The 22500-nt window shown below is 41.6% G+C and overlaps 1 protein-coding gene across 7 annotated transcripts in view; it reads right to left on the bottom strand.

Moving 5' to 3' along the window:
• LOC135104319 (carbohydrate sulfotransferase 11-like) overlaps window positions 1–22500 on the bottom strand; it is a 240446-nt gene that overhangs the window by 174593 nt on the left and 43353 nt on the right. For 5 of the 7 annotated variants that reach the window (XM_064011590.1, XM_064011591.1, XM_064011582.1 and 2 more), the window contains exon 2: window positions 19355–19395. The gene's annotated coding sequence lies outside the window, so the exon portion shown is untranslated. The remainder of the gene's footprint in view (window positions 1–19354; window positions 19396–22500) is intronic. The other 2 variants (XM_064011583.1, XM_064011586.1) reach the window with 1 other exon arrangement.

Genomic DNA, 22500 nt, shown 5'->3' with positions numbered 1-22500 from the left:
ACACACACACACGTTCTCATTCCCACACCACTGACGACACAAAGCAGACAGACAGACAGACAGACATACATAGTAAGGCATCGCTTTCTCAGCACCAGTTTACGAGTATCATCCCCCTTCACGAAAAAAAAGACAACACCACATCACCGTTCTCGTCTTTCTCATCCTTCATGGTTGTGTCCTCGCAACGCACTGGTAGCACACACGCACACACACACACGCACGCACACACATAAAAAAGAAGGGAGCGAAAGAGAAAGAAAGCTGGTGGCGAAATTACAGGTGAGTGAATGATCTGCTGATTTGATTATCTCGCAGGTTAATTGACAAATATGATTACCGCTTGACGCATGGGAGAGGCGAGGCTCAGCGCGACGCCCCAAGCACTGGAATGTAGGTAGCGCCGCCTCGCCCTCCCGACTCTCCTCGCCGCCTCGCCCCGCCGCCTCGACCCACAGTCTCCCCTCCCCGCCCCGCCGCCCCGCCACCGCCACGTCACAGGGGTAAAAAACTAAATCAGCCACTCGTTACCTGTTCGGAAATCAAAATTCTCTGGACGGTGAATGGCAGGTAATTAATTATCTTCAGGTGATCGGCGATTGCAAGGACGAGGCGCGGCGCAGGTGAGAGGACGAGTGGTGGAATTGTCAGGTGGTGAAATGTGGATGTGTTTTGGAGTACTGGCAGCAACGCGGGTAAGAATAAGTAAGGAAGTAAGAGTAAGTAAGGAAGGAAGGGGAGATGAAAGAAAAGAGAAAAAGGTAAGAAAAATCATATATAGAGTAAAAGGTAAGAGTAATGACCTTGGTGGTGACTTGAAGAAAACGAGGATAAAAAGAAAAGGAGAATGAGGAAATGTCAAAGAAAAAGACGAAAAGAAAAGAAGGAAAAGAAGAGAAATGAAACAGAAAACAATGAGAAAAATCAAATAAGGAGTACAGGAAGCGAAGGTAAAAGTAATGAATCAAGCAAAAAAATAAAAGAAAGAAAAAGAAAAAAGATGAAAAAAGAATAAGAAATGAGAAATAAAACAAAACCTTGAAATAAGGATATGTGATTAAGCATTAAGCACAAAAAATGTTGGGGAAATATTACGCTAAATGCAAAAAAACAAAGGAAGGACGAAAGAAAAGAATTAAAGAGAGAAAAAAGGAAAAGAAATAAATAAAGAAGGAAAGGCGTCTGGTACGGAAAGCAGAGAACGAAAAAAAAATCATTACACGGATGAACAGAACTGCAATGATGATTCGTAAAGGAACAGAGAGAGAGAGAGAGAGAGAGAGAGAGAGAGAGAGAGAGAGAGAGAGAGAGAGAGAGAGAGAGAGAGAGAGAGAGAGAGAGAGAGAGAGAGAGAGAGAGAGAGAGAGAGAGAGAGAGACAGACAGACAGACAGACAGACAGACAGACAGACAGACAGACAGAGACAGACAGGCACAGACAGTGAGACAGACAGTGAGACAGAGACAAAATGAAAATTAATTAAACACCAACAATAAAAAAATATAACTAATGAAACCAAAAATATAATTTGAATCAAGGGAATAACACCAAATCAAAAGGAATGAATATGTAGAGACAAAAATAGAAGAAAGGAAAAAAGAAAACGACAGAACGTAACCGGAAATAAATGACGAAATTACCGGAAGGGAACAATACCACAGCGGAGAGAGAGAGAGAGAGAGAGAGAGAGAGAGAGAGAGAGAGAGAGAGAGAGAGAGAGAGAGAGAGAGAGAGAGAGAGAGAGAGAGAGAGAGAGAGAGGAGGAAGGATGGAGAGAGTGGCGAGGGGAGCTTTGGGGGAGAGGAAAAATTCTCCCTCCCCTTCCCCTTCCCTCCCCCTCCTCCCTTCCTCCCTCCACGGGCGCCATTGTGAGGGGCAGAATTTATGTCCCCGAGCACAGCTTAAACACGTTGTAGATCATCCTCATTATTGGAGAGGGGAGGGGAGGGGAGGGCTGGGGTGGGGAGAGAGGGAGAGGGGAGAGGAGGGGGAGGAGAAAGGAGGAGAGGCAGAGAGAAGGCAGGGGAAAGTTTAGGGTGGGGTGGGGTTGGAGGGGAATCTAAACCCTTTCTGTTCCTTGGCAGAATCTGAGTTTGGATTTTCCGTGTTGTTGTTTCTTTGAGTTCTCCGATGTCCTTGTGTGTGTGTGTGTGTGTGTGTGTGTGTGTGTGTGTGTGTGTGTGTGTGTGTGTGTGTGTGTGTGTGTGTGTGTGTGTGTGTGTGTGTGTGTGTGTGTGTGTGTGTGTGTGTGTGTGTGTGTGCGCGCGCGTTTTGCGTTATGTTGTAATTCTTTTTCTTTCTTTTTTTTTTGTCAGTAAACTAGCTGACGAACAAACTAACTGATTAACTGCGTGTGTGTGTGTGTGTGTGTGTGTGTGTGTGTGTGTGTGTGTGTGTGTGTGTGTGTGTGTGTGTGTACGTGCGCGTGTTTGTGTGTGCGTGCGTGCGTGCGTGAAGCATCAAAACCTTCCTGTGATTCACACCTTCACCAGCTCAGCTTTAACCTTCCATACCATTGATTTAAGCACTTTATATCCTTGAATTTTTAATCATTCCGGTCAACAATTAAGGTATTCACGTGTCTAAACAGTAGAATAGCACCGCTCGTGGCAGGTGAACCTTATTAATCGTCACCTGGATTGTCGCCGTGAATAAAGCTGATAAATAGTCAGGCTGTTCGTGGATACATTATAAATCCCCTTTTGAACACACAGGTCATTTCCACTTTCAGGTTTTGATACGAAAGTGTCCACCTGATGCTATCTGTTATTCTTTTATCACGGGGAAAAATACATAAGCGTGTGAGTGAATTATACTTGCTGCATTATAATACCGTACTTTTTTTTTCTATATAGCTAAATTAACCCCAAAAAATGTTTCGCTTTCAAAAAGACTACATTTTTTTCGAATCGAGATTAAGGGATTCCAATGAAATTCCATCAAGTTTTGACGTGTATTCAGCGAGGCATTCCACTCTTTTGACTATCATGGCTTCTCCTCAAGCTAATGAAATGACAGGATGACGCAAGCTTAGAGTGTAATTTCAAAAAGCATCATTGACAGCAAACAGAGTAGGTGGTCGAGAAATTCAGACCTTTAAGTCTCCGCAGTTTAATTCATACTCAGTAAAATATCCCAGTGTTATTCACATGAAGTAACACGCGTCATGTATAAGCCTTCAGAGTGTTAATCCCGTTACTACTAAACTTATTTCCTAGGAAGTCCCTTACCTACAAAAACCGTTAATGAAGACAGACGGAGACAGACAGAACATGTACTTCGGATGGTGCCAAGAAAAATTGCAAGACGGGATGTCACTTGGAATCCTTTAGGAACTAGAAGAAGCATAGCAAGACCTACGTACAACAGGGCTAGGCAAAGGAAGGCTAATAAGAGGTGAGAAAAACATCAGGAACCAAGTGCAAGGGGCAGACTAAGACCTTCGTGGAACAGAGCTGTGGTGAAGGATGCCGATATGAGCTGGGAAAACATCAGGAACCGAGCGCAAAACATGAGTTATTGGTGAGGATACGCGGAGGCCCTTGTTCTGAAAGGCGTTGGAGGCGATAACAGAAAGAACATGGGAAAAACTGAGCTTTGAAGAAGACGAAACGCCCCAACAACTCATGGAATCCTGAAAAAACATACAGATATACAGCATTAACCGTCCAAGCGGCATAACTAAACTACAAACACCCTTAAGCCCATTTTAAACATGAAAAAAAATTAGCTAGCTAGATCAGACTATTTAACCACTTACTAAAACATCAGTAACAGCTAACATTTCCTGAAGAACAAGTAGTGAATTACATAAACTTGTATGAGTGAATTTTCATTGCATATCGAGGGCGGAAAGGGAAAGATTCACTTGGCAATCTCCCTTAACAAGTAAGATTTCCTGCAGAACCTGTAGTAAACTATAAGATCAACAGAAACTTGTAAGACTGAGATTTTCATTGTATATTATGAACAAAAAGGGGAAGATTTGAGCAGAAGAGGGGAAGATTTACTTTTACTTGACAATCTCCCTAAGTATATTTCACACCTTTGACGAACGCAGCAGGGAATGACCGAAAGCCAGCAAGGATATACCTCTCTATCTCCCAGTGGTTTTATAATGTTCCGCTACGTTTCAATATTCATCGTGAAAAAAAAAAAAAAAAAGTAGGAGAGTGAATTAGTTGAGTGCACGGATTTCATGAACACGCCGACGTCTCTGCCGCCTGAGTCTGAAGTCCGATCAATGATAAATGTAGAGAAATATGAACTCGTCACCAGGTGGGAAGCGAATATATATAAGTGGATTAGTTTGAAGGCAGATACTAATGATGTATAAAAATTAAAAATAGGCAAACTAAAGGAAGATATACAAGTGCAGTTTGATTATTATATATATATATATATATATATATATATATATATATATATATATATATATATATATATATATATATATATATATATATATATATATATATATATATATATATATATATATATATATATATACCGTATATAGCATGATTTTATCATTATCACTAAAAATCATCAAAATAATGGCGGATAATAAAACTAACGTAAAATAAAGTAACGCAATAATACCAACACTTTTTCTATAACTCATAAATTCAAAAACCATAAAACGAAACCACAACCATTACAAACACACACCACAAAACAATACACGCACAAAAAAAAAAAGCAGATAAAAGCAAAAAAAAAAAAAATCGCACCCACTTTCTTTCTTTATACTAATACGAGAAAGAAAGAAAATAAATCTTCACACACACACACACACTGCACTGTAATCTAGAGAAGAGCTCCATAAAATCCCCAGCAATCACTGTGTCAGCCTCGTCTCTCTTTCGAAAGTGAAGTGTGTTATCAAGAAAAGATCCGCGTGGGAGGCAAAGGTCATAGCGAGTCTAGCAAGTCAAGCGCGGATAAACATACTGCAACAGACGACGCAATGTAAAATGCGGTTGCGGGAAGATTACAAAGTTTCGGGATAAAATTACACTTTCACTCGCATCAAGAAGATATAATACAGGAAGCTTGGACACATTTTTCACCTAATCAAAGAGACAAATTGAGGAGATCTGAACGGCTGTGATTCTATGTGATGCTGGTTTATTGATGGTGGTGGTGGTGGTGGTGGTGGTGGTGGTGGTGGTGGTTGACAATCAAATGACAGTGATGGTAAGGGAAAGGAGAGTGATGGTGGGAATGATAGCGGTTGACAGCGATGATGATAATGATAATGATGGTGACTATGGTGGTAAGGATAGTGATGGCAATGATAGGAAAAGCTTTGATAATGGAGATGATAGTGATCGTGGTGATGGTAGCTGTCCTGATGACTCTGATGGTGAGGACAGTGATGGTAATGATAGTAGAAAAAAGTTGACGGGAGAAATTATGGTGAATTGTATTGTTAGTGATGGTGTTGGTAGTGATGGCTATGATGATGATGATGATGATGATATTGATGGTGATGATGATGATGATGGCGCTTCTATGTACGAGTAAATTCCACGCGCCAAAATTCCTCTACAAAAATTCCATCAAAAGAAAAAAAAAATAATAATCTCCCCTTGATAAATTCTTACAACTTAATCCAAAATAAGATCACAGAGGTAAATTTTGTAGCTAGGAAGAAAATGACCCTCAATGAATTTATACGAAAGATGGATAAAGGGTTGAGAGCGACTGTATCCTAGCGATTGTTAGTGAGAAGGGATGCGAGTTTTGTTTGTATCTACTACTCTGGCAATATATGAGTTTTATTTATGGGTTTTCACCTACTATACATGTAATATACAGCTTAAGGGTGCGATTCAATGTGATTTTTAATACTGTTCCTTATCTTACTATCTCGCTGTTCTTCATCTATCTCTTCCTTCTCCGCTGTAGGTCCAATAAATGATGCTATTCAACGTGATTTTAATGCTGCTCCTCATTTTGCTGTTCTGCTGTTGCTCTTTTTTTTACTCTCTTCTCCACCAAATGACGACAAACTTCGAAAAAAAAAAAGAGGGGCGGCGGAGGAGAAAAAAATTGAGATTAAGATGAACGAAATTGAAAAGTCTCTAAATTACTGTATATTTTTTTGGCTCTTTCCTTCTTTTTTTCGGTATCCCAATTACATTAAGTAGTACGTTTGTGTGTGCTTCTTTTACCTACTCTACGTTCATGTCCTTAAATCAACAACACCATTCCCCTTATCCCCACCTCCATCTCCCCACAACAACTGCTACCTCCCACAACCCCCTACCGCTAATCCCCCTTCCCTATCCCTACCCCTAGTTCCTCCTCCTCCTCCTCCTCCTTCTGCCTCCCCCAACACAGGCCTCTTTCAAAACCAAAATTAGTCCAAGTTTGCAAAAAATCCAGAAGCGAACTCTAATTACTGAAGGTAAGAGTGATTTTTCTACCCCTTCCTCCCGTCCCGACCCCCTCCTGTCTCTTTTACCTCAAGATGAGTTTAATAATCCCAAGAATCCTCCCACCCCGTCCCCTCCCGACCCTCCAGGCTAAAATCTCTTCCCCTCTCATCTCCCCCCTCCCCCCAATGTTTATGGGGCCGGGAATGGGGATGCGGGGGGAGGAAGGAGGGAGGGTAATGTAAAAGGAACTTCAATATATATCTTTATTGCCTTGGTGCATTAATGAAGGTTTCGAAGCCTCAGCGATGCTTCAGAATTCAACCCACGAAGACAACGTGTGTGTGTGTGTGTGTGTGTGTAGCCCAAGTTACAAACTCATCACGGCGTCGGATGAATCAAAGTCTTCTGACGCAGGCGAGGCAGCGGTCCCGAGATTGCTTTTTCTACAGGGCGCGGCGGCGTGTGGCTTCCTCTTATTGAAAAATGTTACGGGGTGAAGGAGCTCGTGGGTTATTTGTTATTAAAGCGGCAGATACTGTGACTCCCTTAACTCCCGTCTGGCTGGGGTCGGCTAAAGGAAGGTACTTATTGCATTTTTTTATATTTTTTAGCCAAGTTATTATCACGATGAAAAATGGAGGGTTAAAAATTACAATATTACTGGCTCATTGCTAAAACCTCAGCTAAAAACTCGGCCATAATTACCTCATGGTGCTGAAAAACTGCGCTTATTACGTGACGATGGTAAAACGAGCTATTAAAAACATTGTATTATACTTAATTGTCAAAGTATTATTAACGTATTCTGCACCAAGACTCACGCTGCTCGTCAGTTGTTGAAGGCAAGTATTATCAGGGAGTATTAATTATGTTACTCTTTATATTGCTTATTACTGCCATGACCACCACCATCACCACCGCCGCCAGCATCACCACCGCAGAGAAAAAAAATCACCATTCTCAACATCATTACTACCATCATCATCACCACCATCGCCACTAAAAAGAAATTAACCATTCTCACCGGCATTACTACCATCGTCAGCATCACCATCACCACTACAAAGGGAAATCAACACTTTCACCATCATTACCACTTCCATCACCACCACCATCACCACTGCAGAGATCATTATTTTCACAATAACTACCATTTCCATCAGCACCATCATCATCACTACTACAAAGAAAATCACCATTATGACCATCATTATCACCATCACCATTACAAAGAGAATCACCACCCTCACCATCATTACCACCCTCATCACCATCATCACCAAGTATCCATGTCACCACTAACACAATTTCACCACCACCACCACCACCATGAATGAATGAAGTGGCTGCAATCACCACAATTAAAAAGCGCAGCAAAACCCTCCACACAATATCAATAAAGCTTAACAGAATAAAAACCAAATCACTAACAAAATTACCGACTCATCAAAACAAAAACACACACACACACACACACACACACACACACACATACACACACATTACAAGGTTCTACAAATACGACAATAATGGCGGTAGCGAGAAGAAGGCACAAACCACCATTAAACACCACCACCATCACCATCACCAAACAACACAACACCCAGGCCCTCCTAAATCCAGGTCAGATAATCAGGTATTGTTAATGACCACGCCTGTATCCGTATTACATTATTTGCATAAGGGTATCAGATTCACGACCCGGGGATAACGTGGCTTGCTCTCCTAATTCTAGACTGGATAGATGCAGCTAACGAGACTGGTAATGTAACCCAATATTAGCGCGCGAGAATATTATGGTAATAGCTCCAGCCCAGATTCGCCCGGCCAGCTAGCTACTGTGGGGAGGGTGCGGGGAGAGAGGTGGGGGAGATGTGTGCGTGTAATTAGGACTGCTGCTGGTGGTGGTGGTGGTGGTGGTAGTGGTGATCATGGTGGGTGGAAGGTAAATGGGAGGGTGGGAATTTTGGTGGTGCAAGATCGAGTCACGAAGCACAAGATATGGGGTTTGGTGGTTGTGTGGTGGTAATGGTGATAGTTATTGAGTGGTAGTAGTGGTGGTGGTAAAAGGGTGGTGGTGGTGGTGGTGGTTAATAGATGTGTGGTGGTGGTGGTGGTGGCGGCGGATGGTGAATAGTAAAGCAGTTATCATTACCATTACTTATCATTGCTATTACTCAAGGATCATCTTGTAAGCCGCGGTAATCCAGAGCATATAAGACTGAAAACCACGCATTCCTCATCAAACATGTTGAATATCAACGTACATAAACAAACACACAATGGAGAGTGAGTAGAGAATGAAATGGATGCTTAGTGGTGGTGGTGGTGGTAGTGAGGTACTTAACGTAGATAAAAAAAAAAAGCAGTGTTTGTTGGTGTCGTGGGTTGGTGGTGGTGGTGCTAATGGCGAGTGGGTGGTGGTGGTGGTGGTGGTGCTATTGAGTGGTGGTGGTGGTGGTGGTGGTTTGTTGTAATAATGTTCGTTTTCATGACAGTGGTTATTGCGAACTGACGATGCTGACAGAAAAAAAAAAAAAAAACAGCGTGGTTGCCAATTGTGTTGACTGTATTGGTGGCTGAGAGATAGAAGTGGTGGTGGCTGTGTTACGTAGTTATGGGCAAAGGTCAGTGTCTGTGTGTGTGTGTGTGTGTGTGATGAAAAATGAGTGAATGACATGTATGCATACAGGTGAATGAGCCCACGTGGCTGTGTTATCAAGTGATGACTAAATAAGCGGGTATGTGGTGGTGTGTTTAGTGGGGACGTGAGTGTTTGTGCAAGATACCCCTAACATCACCATCCCCCGCTCCCTTTACGAACTGACAGCTCCTGAACCCCGTGTGCTTATTGTCAATCTTTTTTTTTTTTTCGTGAGTTTGTTTATTCAGACAAAATACCTTTCCGCTGAAAATTCAAAACTTTCCAACAAACATACAGAGTACTTAACAAGAGCGAAGATATAGGAGTTAATTAAGCAACAAAAAATTATTCTGACAATACTCGTACCTCCATAGGTTGTAAATTAAACAGAACCTGAATGAAAGGCCAGAGTAGGTAATGTAGCTTACGGTGCCATAGTCATTAAAATCTAGGTAACTTGGGTATTCAATAACGCCAAGGCTCTCATTATCAGTGCGGTAATTGCCTCATTAACAACCACCTCATTAGAACATCAAAGTGGTACCAACAATGATACTCGTTCCTATTATAAAAACAAGCCAAATACCAAAACGCCACGTCGTCTTACCTTTCTACTCTCTCCTCTCCCTCACCACCACGTCACCGTCCCTCGTATCCCGTCCAGGCCACACCGTCACCACTACCACTGTCTCCACCACCTGAACGTCACGGAAGTCCTGGTGTTACGTATTCCATGATGAATTCACTAATCAACACTCAAAAGGAAAACCACTAACAAGGAAACCAACTGCTTCCCGCGCTGGCTCCAGGTAAACACCGTGACGTCACACCATGGCTGGCGCTCAGCAAGTGAAGACGGTGATGCGTTACGTGAAAATACACATCATTTTCCTATAGCAACTCTTATCTGGACCAAGAGAACATATGATATCTTGAACGCAATAAACTGTGATACCTTGCGTTTACAGAACTGTTCAGTTGTAGGCTCGAGTGAACAAGAGACCGGAGAGCTGAGAATGACTGGCCGCGAGAGTTACACGCATAAACACACACACACACACACACACTAGTCACATTCATATATGCAGCTGACCTTTCCAAAATAACCAAATAAATTCATGAAAATAATATGAGCGCGGATCTAAAGATGAGCGTGAATTGGAGGGAGGGCGTGGCTGGCTGGGTCAGTCTTGCGTTCACTCATTACTTGACTGGTCTGGCTGTACGTCTGGCAGTACGTACCAATATTTATATAAAAAAGAAAAGTGCACGTCATACGGAGTCAAGGTTTGATAACTAGTACGTGTTCCTTAGTGCTTTAGTTTCGTGTTCGTAGGTGGTGAATTGGATACGTACTCGATAACACTAAAATACTCCACCTCCAGGTTTTTTTTTTTTTTTTTCGTACGTGATAATTACTTAAGACATTCAAGGACAATAAAAATACACCACCTCGGTTTTTTTTCACCACACATCATTAAAAAGTCAAGCATTCCTGCGTGTATATCTGCCAGTCGCCCTTGCTTTTACATGTATGACCCTCTCATCACTTGCAACACAAACGCTGACTCAATACCAGTAATGAAACATGCTTCGATACCTGATTAAAAATGGTATTGCAGTCATATCCGCAATGACTGTTGATTATACGACCGATTCGCGCTTCAAGGCTATACAACTAACACCAGCAAAAAATTACCACAAAATTCATATTCTTCCTCTCTACATCAAACCCTCCCAAAAAATGTTGTGGTGAATAAACCATTAGGTGAAGCTGAGTCAAGGGAAGCAGTAAGGGGAGAGCAGTAAGTAAGATGTTGATGGGTGAAGGAAGCGTGAGAAAACAAGGACCAGATGAGAATGTCTTAAGATAGGTCAGGCAGAAGTTGTTATGGCAGGAAATTCTGGAAGGTTTAGGGGAAAGAAAATAACTGAGGTGCTAGAGATGAATCGATGGAAAACGAAAAGAAGAGAAGGAAAACAACTATTAAAGCAGTTAGATGATGTGCGGATTGAGAGAGGGAGAGGAACGGGAGGGAGTAAGTGAGAGAGGGAGAGAGAGAGACGATCAGCTTCCGGGCTTGTGTGGAAACGTTTGATGTCCGTCGCTTCATTAGTTCTCGCCTGTCGCAAGTTTAGGCTCCATCACGCTGTTGGCTCCACGATGTTTGTGTCGGTCTCTGTGTCTCTCCTTCAGCCCCAGAAACTCCATTACCGTGTCAGCTTCCATTCACCCCTCGGGTCAAGAAGCGGCGGCCTAAGGTGGCGAGGCGGGATTGGCAACAGTGTCTTCTAATCACCGGTAACCTGCAGCTCCGTTCCCTTCCCGGTGATAGTTTAACCTTGATGTGTGTTAGCAGGGTATATTGACTCGGTGGGAAGTGTGTCAAGGGAGGTTCTCGTTCTTGGTTTTGGTTCTTGATAAACACTGACGATCTATTTCACGTTGTTTCTCGCGACAGGAAGGACTATCCTAATAATTAGTGATGTTATTGTCAGTAGTTAGCAGTATTATGTGCATACAGACCAATAAAACATTACGTAACCTTTCCAAAAATACTAAATTGTATAAGAAATTACCCTCATGAATTTTCTGAATGTCCAAACTCGCTCTGCCTGTCTTAAAATGATGAACAATTGCCTACCAGACCAAAAAATCGATCTTCTCATTGCTCTGCTCGCGTGTAAGGAAGTGAGGCACAACAAACTGTTCTCCGAGTGTTCAAGACGCGGCTTGGAGGGAGGGGATGTCAGAGGCGTAGTCTGCGGCAACTCTGAGGGGGGATGGATTCTGGGCGCCTTACATTCCCAAACCTTGATAATTGTGAACCTCCAAATGGAACTCGTAACTCCATCTCAACTCCCTCGCCACTCCTTCCCGCCCCTCCACCGCGCCGCCTCGTGCACCGCTACTCGTATCTCCGCCCCTATCCTGACAATGAGTCCCCCTCACTCCCTCTCCACCACTTCCAGGGCAACCCAAGCCATCTCAGCTACTCATCCACTCCCTCTTCTTCCTTCACTCTCATCCCACCCACCCCTCCCTCTCCCTTCTTCTCACCAGGCCTTCTTCTGTACAAAATGTTCCTTACCCCAAATCACCCAAATCCTTAAGTCACTATTCCAATCGCTTTCGTCCCATTCATCCCTCCCCATTCCTCCATCCACTGCGAGTCTTAAGATCTCTCTCGATTACGAACACCACCACAGCCGCACCTCCGCTCTGACAAAGGAGGTTCGAACACTCTGTATCAAGTCTACGCGCGATGCTCAGCCTGCCATTAATAGGTTAGGATCGGATTCTCCCGTCTGTTGATTTTCTGCAAGCCCGTGACCCGCCTCAGGGAAGTGTATGTGGGTGTGTGTGGGTGCGGGGAGGGTACAAGGTGGGAGTGGGAGGGAGGCAGAAGGAAATCGCCTTTTTTCCACCTCACTTGCTTTCAGAATTTGTTTTATGGGTGTTTTACGCGGAGGGTTGCCTCGACGTGGTGTTCACTCAATATTAGCGAGTTCTTGCGGTTATTTCTCGCTCGGGATTTGATGTAGGGAGTGTGTGTGTGTGTGTGTGTGTGTGTGTGTGTGTGTGTGTGTGTGTGTGTGTGTGTGTGTGTGTGTGTGTGTGTGTGTGTGTGTGTGTGTGTGTGTGTGTGTGTGTGTGTGTGTGTGTGTGTGTGTGTGTGTGTGTGTGTGTGTGTGTGTGTGCTGGTGCGCAGTTTTATCGAGCGTATTGAGAAATGAGAAGAAAAATAACAACGCTATCTAAAGGACACAAGGAGAAGGGGAGAAAGAATAAATGAACATTAATGAAATGTGAGTGAGTGAAGTAGAGGAACAGAACGAGAGGATTAATGACCGAGAGATGAAAGGCAACAAAAGGGAATCAAGGAAAAGTAAAACAAAATATAGATACAAAGAAAACCTTTTGTTGGGGACAAAAGATTTAAGAGGGGAAGTTGGAGCAATAATAAAATACAACACATAAAGAAAGATTATACATAATTAGGAGGGGACGGCGAGATGACCTGACGGACGAGTTCTGGCGGGGCCGCGGAAGTTTTTTTTGTGGAAGGTGAGGGCGGGTTGTGTGCACCTGCAAGACAGCGGCATCTCCGGCAGGGAGGTGTGGGAGGTGGATGTGCGTAAATATGTTCAAACAGCGAGACAAACTCCCTCTTGTAATTAGCAGCTGTCTTAAAAATTTTTCATGTTCCGTGACTGGTGGGAGATGAGGGATGACTGGACAGGACTTCCTGTTTGACGAGGCACTTACCAATCAATGAAAGTGAAGGATAAGAAATATATATCATCAGCCTATATGATTTCACTACGGGGCGAAGACTCCTTCAGTAGAAAGAGAGAGGTGAGCCAAGCACCTCGCCACGCCGCGTCAGGACGTCTTGGGGAGAGGCTGCCGCTTGAAGAAACATCCTTGTATCCATGACTCCTGAACACACACAACAGGAGACAGACAAAAAATGTTGTAGAGGCAAAAAGGAGAGAAAGAGATTGTTTATGGAATTCAACAGAGCTCGACAAAGTTGTCTGTCAGCTGATGAAGACATTGTGCAGGAGGAAAACAACAAACCTGTTTCAGCACGAAGACACGAAAATTATTGTACCAAAGATCCAACATCCCGAAGACGACATGTGCATCACGTGGAAGACTTGCTGAAACACGTGAGTGTTCATCTGTATTTCGGTGAGGCACGTGGCATCACTGGAGTCTCTCAAAAGCTCTCCAAAGACAATAACATCTCCGTGGTGGGAGAGGGATGCTGCGACGGCATGTTTGTTTGCAGTACTTACTTGATCCTCCAGTAACAATCTATTGGTGCACTCAAATTAAGGATGAAATGAAATGAACGTGACCATTATTGAAAGATAAAGCAAACGTTTGCTCATAAATGTGCTCTTAACGAAGCCTTGCAGATACTGGCTTATAAAGTTATATATAAAGATGGCAACCTTCGAAGGATGGTGGGAACTAAGAAAATAATTGATGGAGGCACTGCAATAGTTTATTTATAGCTGGAGAAAGAGATGGGAGAAAGAAGACTTGATAAAACTAACGAAGCATCCCGCCGAAATGAAACCTACATCTGTCCTTCAAAGCACATCAAATCGATTCAGAGTTCCTTCAGGTGAGGTCCCCACTGCTATGCTCTTTCTTTTGTTTCGTACCTTGTTTCATTGATTACGACCTCCTCGTTCTTGACTCCTCAACAAACACAGTATGTCAAGTGAAGAATATAAATGTTTGACAGGAGCACTTGTTGTCTGAAGAAGCGCTGTAGTGGTAAGCGGAAAGATGTTATTGATCCTCATTTTTTTTTTTTTTTTCGTTAAATGTTGCGCGTAAACTCTCGGTCCCCAAAAATGTACCGTTATGCTTATCAAGGTGACTTCACGATGGAAAGTAAGTGGTTTGCCTTGACGCTTTGAAAGTTCGTCGCTGAATAATTCGTATGATTTCAAATCAGAATGAGAAAAACTGTTCAAAAGAGAGAATGTTTTAGCTATACCGTGATTTGCTGATTGCGCTGCAGGAAGACAGTTTATTTCAATTTCGTCATGTTTTTTTCTTCTTTGGTGGAAGATTTGACCAAGCTCCATGGCTGAGGATCTTTTGATCTTTTACTTTACAAAATACCACTTAGGGATATGAATTACTCCCTCATTTGACTTCATGTACTTTGCCACTACTGCCCGCGCCGTTCACATACAATATTCTCTCATTCCAAAATTATTACAGTTACACAAACAGGCAGAATATAAGTATAGCTTTCTTTCAAACCTGCCTGTAGGTCAAGTAAGTCACTGTAAGACAAACCACATGCAGGGACTAAAGTTTAACAGTTCTTTATGTCCCAATGAAATACTCCCTTCCCTGCTTGAATGTCCAAATTTTCAACAATAAGGAGGCAACTTTTCAATATCTTTCTCTGGTAGTTGCCAATATTTCATGACGCTGTGTACTGCATTATTGAGTAGTTACCTTTCAGCTTGTTTTATGTTTCACGAGTTATGGGAAGAGGTGAGTTATCAGAGAAACATTATTGTTATAAACCTTAGAATGACAACACTGCCAGGTCCCAGCATGGCCTTTATCGTATATGACACTTGGATATTTGTCATGGGACTCCAGACACTGTACGATCTGCTTCTCCGTAACTTTACTGGTGAATGTTCAACGTAATTCATGTGCAAAGTAAGAGTCAAAAAGATGAATATCAACAAGAAAGATGAAAAGAAGGATGGTTTGTGTAACTCAATGACTGTGTACTTTGTTTTGCCCTCAGCTTACTAATAATTCTTAAATATAATTCATGTGGAAAACAGCAAACATCCATGAAAAATTAATGCCAAGGAAACACGAAAGATGAGAAGCAGGATAGCCTGTATTAAATTATGTGTACTGTGTTCTGCTTTAAGCTTCCTAGCAAATTTCTGGCACAAAGCTTTAATTTCCAAACTACCCTCCTACGGTTTCTATCCCTCTCTCTGTAACTTCATCTCAAGTTTCCTTTCTGACCGTTCTATTGCTGCTGTGGTAGACGGTCACTGTTCTTCTCCTAAATCTATTAACAGTGGTGTTCCTCAGGGTTCTGTCCTGTCACCCACTCTCTTCTTATTATTCATTAATGATCTTCTAAACCAAACTTCTTGTCCTATCCACTCCTACGCTGATGATACCACCCTGCACTTTTCCACGTCTTTTCATAGACGTCCAACCCTTCAAGAGGTAAATATATCACGCAGGGAAGCCACAGAACGCCTGACTTCTGATCTTTCTAAAATTTCTGATTGGGGCAGAGCAAACTTGGTATTGTTTAATGCCTCAAAAACTCAATTCCTCCATCTATCAACTCGACACAACCTTCCAGACAACTATCCCCTCTTCTTCAATGACACTCAACTGTCCCCCTCTTCTACACTGAACATCCGCGGTCTGTCCTTTACTTATAATCTGAACTGGAAACTTCACATCTCATCTCTAGCTAAAACAGCTTCTATGAAGTTAGGTGTTCTGAGACGTCTCCGCCAGTTTTTCTCACCCCCCCAGCTGCTAACTCTGTACAAGGGCCTTATCCGTCCATGTATGGAGTATGCTTCACATGTCTGGGGGGGGTTCCACTCATACTGCTCTTCTAGACAGGGTGGAATCAAAAGCTTTTTATCTCATCAACTCCTCTCCTCTGACTGTCTTCAGCCTCTCTCTCACCGCCGCAATGTTGCATATCTAGCTGTTTTCTACCGCTATTTTCATGCTAACTGCTCTTCTGATCTTGCTAACTGCATGCCTCCCCTCCTTCCGCGGCTTCGCTGCACAAGACTTACTTCTTTCTCTCACCCCTATTCTGTCCACCTCTCTAATGCAAGAGTTAACCAGTATTATCAGTCATTCATCCCTTTCTCTGGTAAACTCTGGAACTCCCTGTCTGCTTCTGTATTTCCACCTTCCTATGACTTGAATTCCTTCAAGAGGGAGGTTTCAAGACACTTATCCACCAATTTTTGACCACTGCTTTGACCCTTTTATGGGACTGGCATTTTAGTGGGTTTTTTTTTTTATTAGATTTTTTTTGCCCTTGGCCAGTGTCCTTCCTACATAAAAAAAAAAAAAAAAGACTTAAAACTACCGACGGTGATCACACACACACACACACACACACACACACACACACCTTACTTTCATCTTCACACCTCACTTACCTCACCCCAAGTGTTCCCAATGGCTTAACAACACCCAACGCCTCCAACAACATTTTCTTAACCCCTCCTCCTCCTCCTCCTCCTCCTCCTCCTCCACAAGGCCACCCTCGCTCCACGCACCAATTCTCACTCTCAAACTTCTGAAAAGTTAAATCTTTTGCTTCACACTACAAGACAGAGGATATTTCTCTCGTCCTGGAGATAAGTCTCTGTTTCTGAGTGTGTGTGTGTGTGTGTGTGTGTGTGTGTGTGTGTGTGTGTGTGTGTGTGTGTGTGTGTGTGTGTGTGTGTGTTTCCTCTTATATCAGCACCAATTCCTGCATAAAACAAAAGCATAACATAAACAGTGTAATGAGACGTTTGAAAGTAATTACTAACTACTGCCACAACGCCTTAATTAGGACAACGATTCAGTCACCGTGGTCTCTGTGCGTCAATTATTCCCACGCTGTGATGGGAGGGAAGGCTCGAGTAAAGGGTAAGGTGTAGTTGGCACACGTGTTCTTCCCTCAGTACTTGAAATCCGTGGTATTTTATGCTATTCTTCCTCGTGCTTTCTTTTTCTTTCTTCTTTTCTTTTTTTATGAGCGTGGGGTCATCTTCCTCTTTGTCTTCCTTGTTTTCTTCTACCATTCGTGTTATAGTTCTCATTTTTATCCTTTGTTTCTGTTCTGGTTTCTGTCACTTCCTGCTCTTTCTTTTCTTCGTGTCTCTCTATCTTCCTCCCTTGTTCTTGTTGTTCTTGATCTTGTTTTTTTTGTTGTTCTTGTTCTTCACTACTACTACTACTACTGCTACCACTACTACTTATCCTTCTACTTCTTTCTTCTCATCTTTCACCTCATCCACTTCTCCCTTTTCCTTATCGTCATCATCGTCATCCCCCTCCCCCCAACCACTTCACACCACCTCCTTCTCCCTCCCGGACCAGTGGATGAGGCAGAAGTACACCAAACAATTAAGGAAGATAAACAATTAAGGGCAGGGAGGAAAGATACAGGGCGGGACATCACGTCGTGCGTTAATGCAGGGGTGATAATGGTATGGGATTGATAATGTCTCGGGGATGGCGTATCGCACGTTACCTTACGACAATGGACGAACAGGCAACGGGGGCGCTCGAGTGTAATAATGGTGCTGGTGATAGATGTGTGAGGCAATAATGTACGGGAGTGTGTGATGCGAGTGTGTGTGCGTGTCTGAGGGTGTGTGTGTGTGTGTGTGTGTGTGTGATAATATTGGTGATGGTTATATTGGTGATGGTTATATTGGTGGTGGTTGTAGTAGTAGTAGTAGTAGTAGTAGTAGTGGTAGTAGTTATTATTGTTGTTGTTGTTGTTAATGCTGCTACTGCTGCTGCTGTATTGTTCTTGTTCTACAATTAACATCACCATAATTACGAAGCAAGAAAGAAGACAACCTTTATATTTACCTTGTTCTCTCATCACGACCATTTTCAAAGGCCACAGAGATGACTGATAGTGTTATCATGGTCAATTCCAATTCCCACTAATGATGTAGAATACTTTTTAACCATCAATAGAATCATAAAAAAAAAAAAAAACTTGAAAATTCCCAGTAACTTTAATTAGACCATATTAAAGGTAAAGCAGGTAAGACGCCGAAACATTTGAGACTACGGTGCATTGGGTCAACTGGACTGTTTCTGGGGTACGAGTAGTTATTGCAATGCTGTGTTTTATTCCTTATTGATGAGCAGCTCGTGAAGGAGTTTACGTGTCATTATTCCTTTGATACGGAGTTTTATGGGAATAATATCATCTGAACATTTCAAACACACACACACACACACACACACACACACACACACACACACACACACACACACACACACACACACACACACACACGAGTACGAGTATTAAGTAAAGTTCTTAGATAAAAACTCCCCCCCAAAAAAAATTACCGTTGTTGTAAAAAGGAAACAAAAAAAGAAAAAGAAAGTCGGTAAAAGAGGAACAAGTGAAAAAAAAAACACACAAAAACGACGTAAAATAAAATAAAATAAAATGCCCATGCCAATTACACACACAGTCAATGAGGAATGAAATACTAATTAATTCAAACACTCATTTCTTGCCCACGACGCTTAAAAGAAAGTTAATTAAGCAAGTCCATGAATAGAAAAAAAAAAAAAAGGCAAGCCAAAAATAGAGAATGAATCACACGAAGTAAATTGGTCTTAAATCATCTTTACGCAAAAAAAAAAAAAAAAGCGCATATAATGTTTACCTCTGACATAATCCAAGGTCAGGTTTACTCAATACTAAAAAGTTTTAAAGCAATTTTCTATTTTTAAATACAGAGAGAGAGAGAGAGAGAGAGAGAGAGAGAGAGAGAGAGAGAGAGAGAGAGAGAGAGAGAGAGAGAGAGAATATATATTTGTCAGAATGAAGCTCAATGTTGCATCCAATCTCCAGCTACAATGAAACACACACATAACTCTAAAGCACCAATAACAATAATAATAATCACCGCAATAACACGTCTACTTTTGCCTCTGAACCACTACAGCTGCTCGACATGTATCCTTCCTTCCTTTGGGGGCCACTGAGGTAATGACTACTAATGACTACTAATGACTACTCACAGAAATGGATCCGCGCGGCCCCTCACCAGTGCAAGCAAAAGCTGAAAGGGAGGGAATAAAATTAATGCACGTGAAAGCAAACTTGTGAATGGAAACGAAGAAGGGAAAAATACGCATCCCTTGTCCCTATTTGTAAGGATTCTTGGTGAAATGTTGAGTATTGGAAGAATCTGGGATGTTCTTCAAGGTTAGCTTTTAATGACTGAGTGCGGAAGGAATGGGAAGGTTTGATATTTTGCACTGCAGAGAAGAGTGAGGAGGAAAAACAGTGATGAGGTAAAAGATATTAACTGGGCGTCCTTGCAGGTTAGTCTTTGCACTGGTAAGAGTGAGGTTATACGAAAAAAAAAAAAACATGATGAATGAAACAAAGAAAATGCGAAGGAAAAAATAGCTGATGAAGCAAAGATGTAAACGGGTAAAGTGATGAGAGATGTAATATAAACAGATAAAGAAATACGGAAAAGTGATGAGATATGTAATGTAAACAGGTAAAGAAATATGTGAGTGATAATGGATATGAAAGCAGTCCATCTAAAGGAACTTGATGAGACAAAGAGAAAATAGATAAAAATATCTCGTGGCAGAGCGAAACCTGAATTAAAAAAAAAAAAAAAAGCTACGAAGCACAAGAAAAGTGGATTAAAAAAAATAGAGTACAGAAAAATCGACCGAATACTGGAAAAAAAAAAAAAAAAAAACAAGCAAAGAAAAAATGGACAGAAAATGCAATGAGCTGAAAAATAGATGAAAAAATCTGTGACACATAAGTGTATTCCGAAAAAAATGATAAAGCACAAAAAATATTAAAAAGACTAACGCATAGGAAAATTAATCCACTAAAAATGACAAACGAAAAATACAGACGCACATAAAAAAAAAAGCAGCCAACCCAACCCCCAAAAAAGTACATATTATGAAGCATGAAAAAAAAAATAAAATAAAAAAATAAGATCAATTCACCGTCTGATTAACAATTGGCGATCCTGAGAGTGAAAGTACCCCGGTCAAAGTGCAGGAGTGTTCTGTGCGTCAGGGAGCCGTCACGCAGACAAACTCGGAAAGCAAAGGCTGACAGCTGGCAAAAGTAACACGGCAAGTTTAAATGTCATCGCTAGTAACAATAAAAGATTATAATAATAGCACCAACGAACGATGATGATGATGATGATGATGATGATGATGATGATGATGATGATGATAGTGATCAAGATGATGATGATGGTGATGGTGATAATAATAATATAATAATAATAATAACAATAATAATAATAATAATAATAATAATAATAATAATAATATATTGAAACACTAAATATTGCTACTATTACCACTACTTCTGCTACTACTAATGCTATTAATGGCAACAAAGAGGACAACAACAACAACAAAAATCATAACAACAACAACACTACTACTCTTACCCCTTCTAACACTACCTTCACAGCATTCCCAGTGGCCCAGCAAAGAAAAGAACACTAACTTATTGACGGAGCGTCCTTCAACACCTGAGGAAATGAGAGAATTTTTTTTACCTCACTTGAAAGCAGTATATGTTTTCCAATTGTCTTTCTTGAGTGATCTTATCCAAGTTTCTCCTCTTCTGTCCTACCCTCGCCCTTCCTGCCTCCGTCACAACGCCTTGACATATGACGAATAACCTTTACAGCAGAATTCGTTACTGACAGCTACGTACTGATGCTACTACAAAAAATCTCTCTCTCTCTCTCTCTCTCTCTCTCTCTCTCTCTCTCTCTCTCTCTCTCTCTCTCTCTCTCTCTCTCTCTCTCTCTCTCTCTCTCTCTCTCTCTCTCTCTCTCTCTCTCTCTCTCTCTCTCTCTCTCTCTCTCTCTCTCTCTCTCTCTCTCTCTCTCTCTCTCTCTCTCTCTCTCTGTTCCTTCGTTAATCTTTGTCCCTTCGTCAAATCATATTAAATGTTTGTTTGTTTGTTTTTTCTTTTTTTCTAATTTCTTCTTATCCTCTCAGCATTCTTCTTTCCTATTAGCGTTCTTTCTCTACTCTTCTCTCCTTCTTCTGTTCTTGCTTCCTCTTATTCTTTCTTTTTTTCTTTTCTTTCTTGGTTTGCCTTTCCTTTCCATTTCTTTTTTTTCTATTAGCTTCTTATCATTCTTATTTCCTGCTCTCCTTCCATTACTGCTTTTCTTTTACTTCTTTTCATCTTTTTTCTTTTCTCCCGCATTTCTTAACGACTTTCGTTTCCCTTCATGTTTTTCCTTCACTTTCTTCTTTTTTTTTTTATCCAGACATTTCTTTCGCCTTCCCCTCCGTCCCTATTTCCTTTTTTTTTTATTTTCCTTTCTCTTCTCTTCTCCTCCTTCAATCTCTAATCCCTTCTACGCCTCCATCTCTTATATTCTTCTCCTTTCTTCCTTCCTTCATTCATTCTTCACTTCTTTCTCACCCCCTTCCCTTCTTGTGTTTCCTTTCTCTGTCCTTCCTTCCCTCCTTCTCTTTTCCCTTCATCCACCTTTCCTTCCTCTTCCCTTCCTTTACTCCGCCTCTGTTCCTTTCATCCACATTCCCTTCTCCCTTGGCGTGACAAAGCCATTAGGAGACAAAAACGATCCTTCTGAAGCACGGCACTAGAGACTGATGGATGGTGGAGGAATGTCTCTCTCTCTCTCTCTCTCTCTCTCTCTCTCTCTCTCTCTCTCTCCTCTCTCTCTCTCTCTCTCTCTCTCTCTCTCTTGAAATTCCCTTTCCATAGCATTTTCTTTCTTCCTGCAAGCAATTTTTTTTTTTCGTTAACTAATCATCTACATATCTTTTCTCAATTCCAATATTTTATAGCCAGCAGAGGATGTCAGGTTATTCTTCTGCCTTTCCCTTATAAACGCTCTATTTTTTTTTTTTTATCTACTCCTTCCTACTCTCCTCTCCTCTCCCTTTCTCTCTCCCTCCCTCACTCACTCATATCATAATAAATAGATGTATAATGGCTTAATAGATAATTATTTAAAATTGGACTGAAAACAAAATTTACACAAGTAGAATAATTTTACTATATAGGGGACAGATTATTTGCGTATTTTCCTTATTATTCTAACCAGCTTTCAGTGAGGGACACCATTTACTCACAATATTTTAAACTGGATGATTTGGGGAAAATATTATGCAGGTATCAC

Source organism: Scylla paramamosain, chromosome 10 (assembly GCF_035594125.1).
Source record: "Scylla paramamosain isolate STU-SP2022 chromosome 10, ASM3559412v1, whole genome shotgun sequence".
Lineage (NCBI taxonomy): Eukaryota > Metazoa > Arthropoda > Malacostraca > Decapoda > Portunidae > Scylla > Scylla paramamosain.
This window is presented reverse-complemented; position numbering and strand designations above follow the sequence as displayed.